Raw genomic sequence first — 6,000 nt, 5'->3', positions numbered from 1 at the left:
TTTTGGCATCATCTTAGGTCAGGATTCCAAAAAGCAGAGCCTTAGATGGTCATTATTTTAAAAGCGATGTATTAAATAAATGCTCTTAGGAGGAGAGTGAGGGTTCCACCATGAGGCAAGAGGGGTGGGAGGCTGTCTTGGTATCCCAGTGTTCATCTGTCATTGTGATCTTGCTGTGGTATAAACTCCTTGGAGAGGCAGTTCCAGTCCAGATTAGGGCAATGCTCTGGCAGAGACGGGAGATTATGAGCCAGTAGTCAACAGCTGGGCAAGGTGCACTGGTCCAGGAACAGGGATCTTGGGAGCACATAACATCTACTATGTCATGTTTCCGAGACAGAATTTGAAGCAGTGCTTCCAAAACATAATGCCCATGTACAAATTTGGGGTCTTTTTCCTTGCTTGCTTGCTACTTACTTTTCTCTACTAATCACCCATTTCTGCCCCCTGCCATATGCTTATACTAATTTTACTCTGTGTCCTTCCACACATTCAACTCAATTACAGGCTCCTATAGTGCAAACGATTATGACTTATTTATTTTTATATTTAAAAAACTTGAGAAATTAAATTATCTGCCCAGGGAAATCTACAGTTTCAAGAATGGATGTTGACACCCCTAAATTTCTCTTTATTTGTCTATCAGAGGCATGGCTGAGGCCAGCCTTTCTACTCTCAGCCTGCGTCACCAAAAGTGAAGCCTTCCACGTGTTGCTCTCTGCTCACATATGAAGAGTTCTCCATCAATATCGTCATTCTTGAGTAGGCTTTCTAGGGAAATTAAAAAAAAAAATAGCTAAAGGATCCTTTGCTAGATTATCGGTATTAAATATCTTAATCCTTCATTCACAAATGTAACTTTTCCATTCCTTTTTTAGGAAAACCAAGAATACAACAGGTGTGAAAGACCAAAGGTACTATTGCGTTGATAGTGGAAGCAGTGCAAGTAGGAGGATCTGCCCAGATGCATTGCTGAAAACTTGTAGATTTTCTGAAAGCATTAATAGTTTAAAGTGAGCAAGATAAAGAGGACTCCCTTTAGACATTTATGCTTCAACAGTGATCCCAGACCTCCATCTTTTGAACATGCAATGGCACCCAAGGATCTGTTATGGAGGATAACACATCCAGTTTCATTGTCCACCACCATCAACGCAACACATTTGGATACTGACACCCACTCCCACGCCCAGAATCTTAGACATACCAGGGAAGAGTCTGGGGGTTGGAGGAAAAAGACAAATTTACCTGTTAATCATGTAGTTGAGAGGCTTAATACTATGCTTTAAGAAACTACATAATTTTTCCCCCAAAATTGAAAACAACTCAGTTACATATATGTGTTATGATTGAAAACAAACCAGTCATTTGTTAGATTAGTATATCTGAGGGAGAGAGAATATAAAGTACTGCGTGAATTTGATCTGTGAAATTCCAGTAACAAAATGTATTAGCTCAAATGTGCACAGGTTAATGCAAAGAAATTCTACAATATTTCAGAAGATTATAGTCTGAAACTACCCCACAATTGCTTTCAATGACATGTTAGAAATGTGATTCTCTGTTCTTGAGGTACGTGATCAGACTATTAAGACCTGTGCATAAAGAAAATTCTTTTGTAAGGAATCACACAGAAATCATCAGGAAAATGTTGCAAATTATATGATTATATTTTTGTTTGCTTAATATTTAATAGGCTTCAGGTAAAGGTAGTGAAAATGTTCCAATAGCGCCAACATCTACATTTAAGTGATACTATATTTCAAATTAGGCTGCATATGAATGCCCACTATAGAAACATTACATCAAAAGGCCATGTTCACTTTTTAACTTATGTTTTTATCGTCAGTCAAAGAGGTACCCGTGTGCGTTTCCTCATTCTCAAATTTTCTTCTCTTTATATTACATCTTGCAAAATCCTTTTGTTTCTTCAAAATTCTGCTCAAATTTTATCTTCTTTGTGAAATTTTCCGTGCTCCCACCAACTCACTCTCAGGTAGGATTGATCAGATTTTCTTCATTGTGTTCATTGTACTTGCATTATCTTTGTTATAGTCCCTATAACATCATGTTGCAAATATCATTTACTAATTTGGAATCTATATGAGTTGGTGATCTCCTTGAGGGTGGGTATGCTTTCTTATTATATTTTACCAGCAACTTGCACAGTTCTAAGAACTTATTAGATAGTCCTCAACAATTATTTTTTGAATGAATGGATGTATGAATAGCTTTCCTCAGAAATTAACAAAGGGATATCTAACATGCTCTCTATTTCTTGATTTCCAGAGTTCAGGTGTGGGCAGTACTCAGAAAGACAAAGTCTTGATGCTACGGGAGTACGCATGTGCCGTAGTATGCCCTTCTTTTTTGTTATCTCAATTTGGAAAGTCCTAAACTTCCTTTAGCATATTCTCAGATGGCTCACTTGAACAAAATTTAATTACAGACCAACTGAAAAACCACCATGACTCCTGGTTACGACTGGGGGAAATAAAGGAAGTGAGTAAACATGTTGTCTTCCACAGAGTTTAAACTGTTTCAGTAAGCCCTTAGTTCAAATTCAGAAGGATGATTCTTCCTGAGGTAGACTCCACTCATGCCAACTTCATCTCCCCTCAGCTCTTAACCAAAAATGTTAGGAAAATGACTTTGAGCCAATTAGAAAATTTCAAATGGTAAGCTTTTGTCTCATATTTACAGACTCTTAAAATAATTGTCAACATTTATGTTTCAAAATTTCACTGATTTCAAGCTTGACAGATCTTGCATTTAACTTTCTTATTAGCCTGAAAGCCTGAAGTATCTAAACATGATTGCCCAAGGATGTTGTATAGACTTATGTTTATGAGGCATCATCTGTATGGTAAGTCAGCTTTTTAGCTACTAAGGAAGTTTATTAGCAACTAGGGAAGAAAAGCTAGACTCTCCATAGGGTTGATCCCTACAACAGCACAATCAATTGTAGCTTGTAGGTTTTTGTTGCCCTCCAATTGTCAACACACTTAATTCTTCAAGTGAGAAAAGTCTCTTCCTAAGTCCGTAACACAAAAATTAGATGTTCTGGAAATTTTATTTCTATTTTAAAGGTACAGCTTATCATCAAAATCATATTCATTGTAAATGTTTTCTTGGCAATTTACTTGTCATAAATGTGTATTATACTGACAAACTCAGCTGAGAATAGTGTATGTTTATTCTCATGTACTTATAAATTTGTGAAGAGGTGCAATGACAATAAAGGTAAAAAATATTATGACTCACAAACCTCCAGATGGTGAGATTTGTTTTATTGTAATTTCATATTCCAAGGTCTGAACTAAATCCAAACTTCACAAAGAGAAATATATTATAAGTTTATCATACTGTGAACACATAAGTACCTTGGAATTAGCCAACTCACCCAAAGATTTATGGAAAATCTTTGCATTTTTTGTATGTGAAACAACTGAGAAAGTGAATTGGGAAAAATAAGTCAGTATAAGACAGATTTTATTTGTTTTTATGTAGGACACCTTAAAAGAGATGGAAAGAAATTTTGAAGATTTGAATATATACTGCTTCATACAGTTGTGAGAAGTGAGATAAAGATAAACACAGAGAAATAGTATATATCCATATGTCATTTCAAAATTTGAAATTTCTTAAAATTGTCATAGTATCTCAGGATGCTCAGCCTTTGTCATTATCTGAAAGTAGCCTGTTATGTCATTCATAATATTGTAGATTATAGTCAAAGCAATCTATATTTCAAGAACATTCACTTATTTATGCATGCATCAATTCATTCTGCATATATATTATTAAATGTGTTCCTATTTTGTGCAAGTGGCTGTGATAGAGATTTTTCTTCTCATTTAAAATCTTCTATTGGGGCTAATATTCTAGAATCCTTTTTCTCCATTTTTTTTTTTTAATTTTTATTTGATGGCTACAAATGGCCCATGACAAAAAAAAGTTGTCTATTTCAAGTATCATCAATCAGCCTTTCATTCACTTAATGTTTATTCAAGAATAGCATTTGTGTGAAATTTGTTTATCTTAAAGAGGCCTGAGAAATTTACCATATTCATACTCTCAGTAATACACTGAGTTATCAGAATAATGCTTGTCCTTTTGATATCTTAGATCTCAGATTTTTTAAACCTAAATAAAATTGGGTGAACCATACGGCAAATGTAACACATCTCACACATACTTGAAATTTAAGTGTTTTGATATTTAAACATCATTCCTGTGTGATACTGGCATAAAGAAAAACAAACAGATCAATAAACAGAATAGAGAGGCCAGAAATAGATCCACATTTATGAGAACCCATGTTATTTATTTTTTTTTTATAAAAATGAAAACAATTCAATAAGGAAAGTGAAGTGCGTGGGGAGAAAAAAAAAACAACCTGAATAACTCAATATCCATATGGACTAAAAAAATGAACCTTGACCCCTACCTCGCATTATACATAGAAAGTAAGTTGAGATTGATATAAACCTAAAAATGAACCTGCAAGTAATCCCAACCTTCCTTAATTTTTTACCATCTGATACACTAATTCACTTATGTACTGAATTGTGTTTTTATAATCTGCTTATTGTTTTCCTGCATCTATAGAAGGATGAGGTTTTTTCTACTTTTGTTCTCATATATATACCACATATAAGATGCTCAATAATATTTATTAAGTGAATGACTTTCTTAGGATATTTGCCTCTGTATAAAGACCACAACATGGTACAAAGGTTCCGATCAAATGTTCTAAAGAACTATGAACCTTTCAGCTTCATCAAAAACTAAAATTTTTCCTTATTAATCATAATATCTATTCCTATGTATTATGTACCATCGGAATGTCAAGGACCCTGTGAGACATTTTACATTGATCATCTTATTTTTCTTTATAATACTCCATAAGATAGCATCTGATTAAGAAATTAGGGCTCCTAGTAGCTAAATAACTTGTGTCCAGTCACACAAATACATGATTGAGCATGCATTTAATCTAGGTCCGTCTGAAAAAAAATCTGTTATTTTGTTCACTAGGTGAAACCTAATATATATTTAATGTACTTAAATATACCATGTAACACATTAAATGATATGAAATCACAAGACATTTTATTCTTAATTCAAATGTACATCTAAGATAGCATGAAATCATGGAATTAGCTAGAATTAATTCTACCTGTAAAGATGCCATTCCCTATTTATGCCAGATTAAGTCAACATGTTTACTGATAATGCTGAATTTAAGAAATGAGTTTCTCAACAGCAAAGCTTCTTTTTTTCCAATAACAGAAAAATATTAAACATACTAGAACAGAAAATATTTCTTTATTTCATGAAAAGTTAAAATAAATAATTCTACAATAAACATGGCTCAGTTTACTCAATTTAGTTGAAAAATTTGAGTCAGTATTTACTTAAGCAGTTCCCAATAGTCATTTTAGCCCATATGCTGTTTTGGTAAAAAGATAATGAACACTTCTGTGAAAAAAGTGTCCATGTCAGTAATGAAATAATCAAATAACATTGTAGAAAGAAAAATGGTCAACTTGGGCTCCCGGTGTCTCCAGAACTAAATAATTGATGAGTTATCATATTTTCGACAAGAGTAGCAGAAAGTAAGCTGGAGGAGCAGTTACTTTGAGTTTGTATGAGTCAGAGAAGAAAGTTATGAGAGGGCACTGGGTGCTTGCAGCTTAGAGATCATCAACATAGAGTAGTAAACATGAAGTTTTAAAGGAGTGTCAAAATTTTTTTGTGTTCTAACGTAAAGAAAGACTCAAAATTATAGTCCCGTTTATGTGACACAGTTTCTCATCCTTGGCACTATCAACATTTTGGGCCAGATAATTTATTATGGAGGCCGCCCAGTACATTTTGGGATGTTGAGCAGCGTTCTTAGCTTCTACCCATTAGATACCAGTGACAACCTCCCCCAAGTGGCATCCTCCCCATTTTAATGTGCAAGAATCAAAAATGTGTGCAGACTTTACTGGT

The 6,000-nt window shown here is 34.1% G+C and overlaps 1 long non-coding RNA gene across 1 annotated transcript in view; it reads right to left on the bottom strand.

Moving 5' to 3' along the window:
• Positions 1 to 522: 522 nt before the first annotated feature.
• Positions 523 to 6,000, bottom strand: part of LOC131404221 (uncharacterized) — a 162,050-nt gene continuing 156,572 nt past the window's right edge. The window contains exon 3 of the long non-coding RNA XR_009219756.1: positions 523 to 771. This is a non-coding gene — a long non-coding RNA (uncharacterized LOC131404221). The remainder of the gene's footprint in view (positions 772 to 6,000) is intronic.

Source organism: Diceros bicornis, chromosome 4, assembly GCF_020826845.1.
Source record: "Diceros bicornis minor isolate mBicDic1 chromosome 4, mDicBic1.mat.cur, whole genome shotgun sequence".
Classification (NCBI taxonomy): Eukaryota; Metazoa; Chordata; class Mammalia; order Perissodactyla; family Rhinocerotidae; genus Diceros; species Diceros bicornis.
This window is presented reverse-complemented; position numbering and strand designations above follow the sequence as displayed.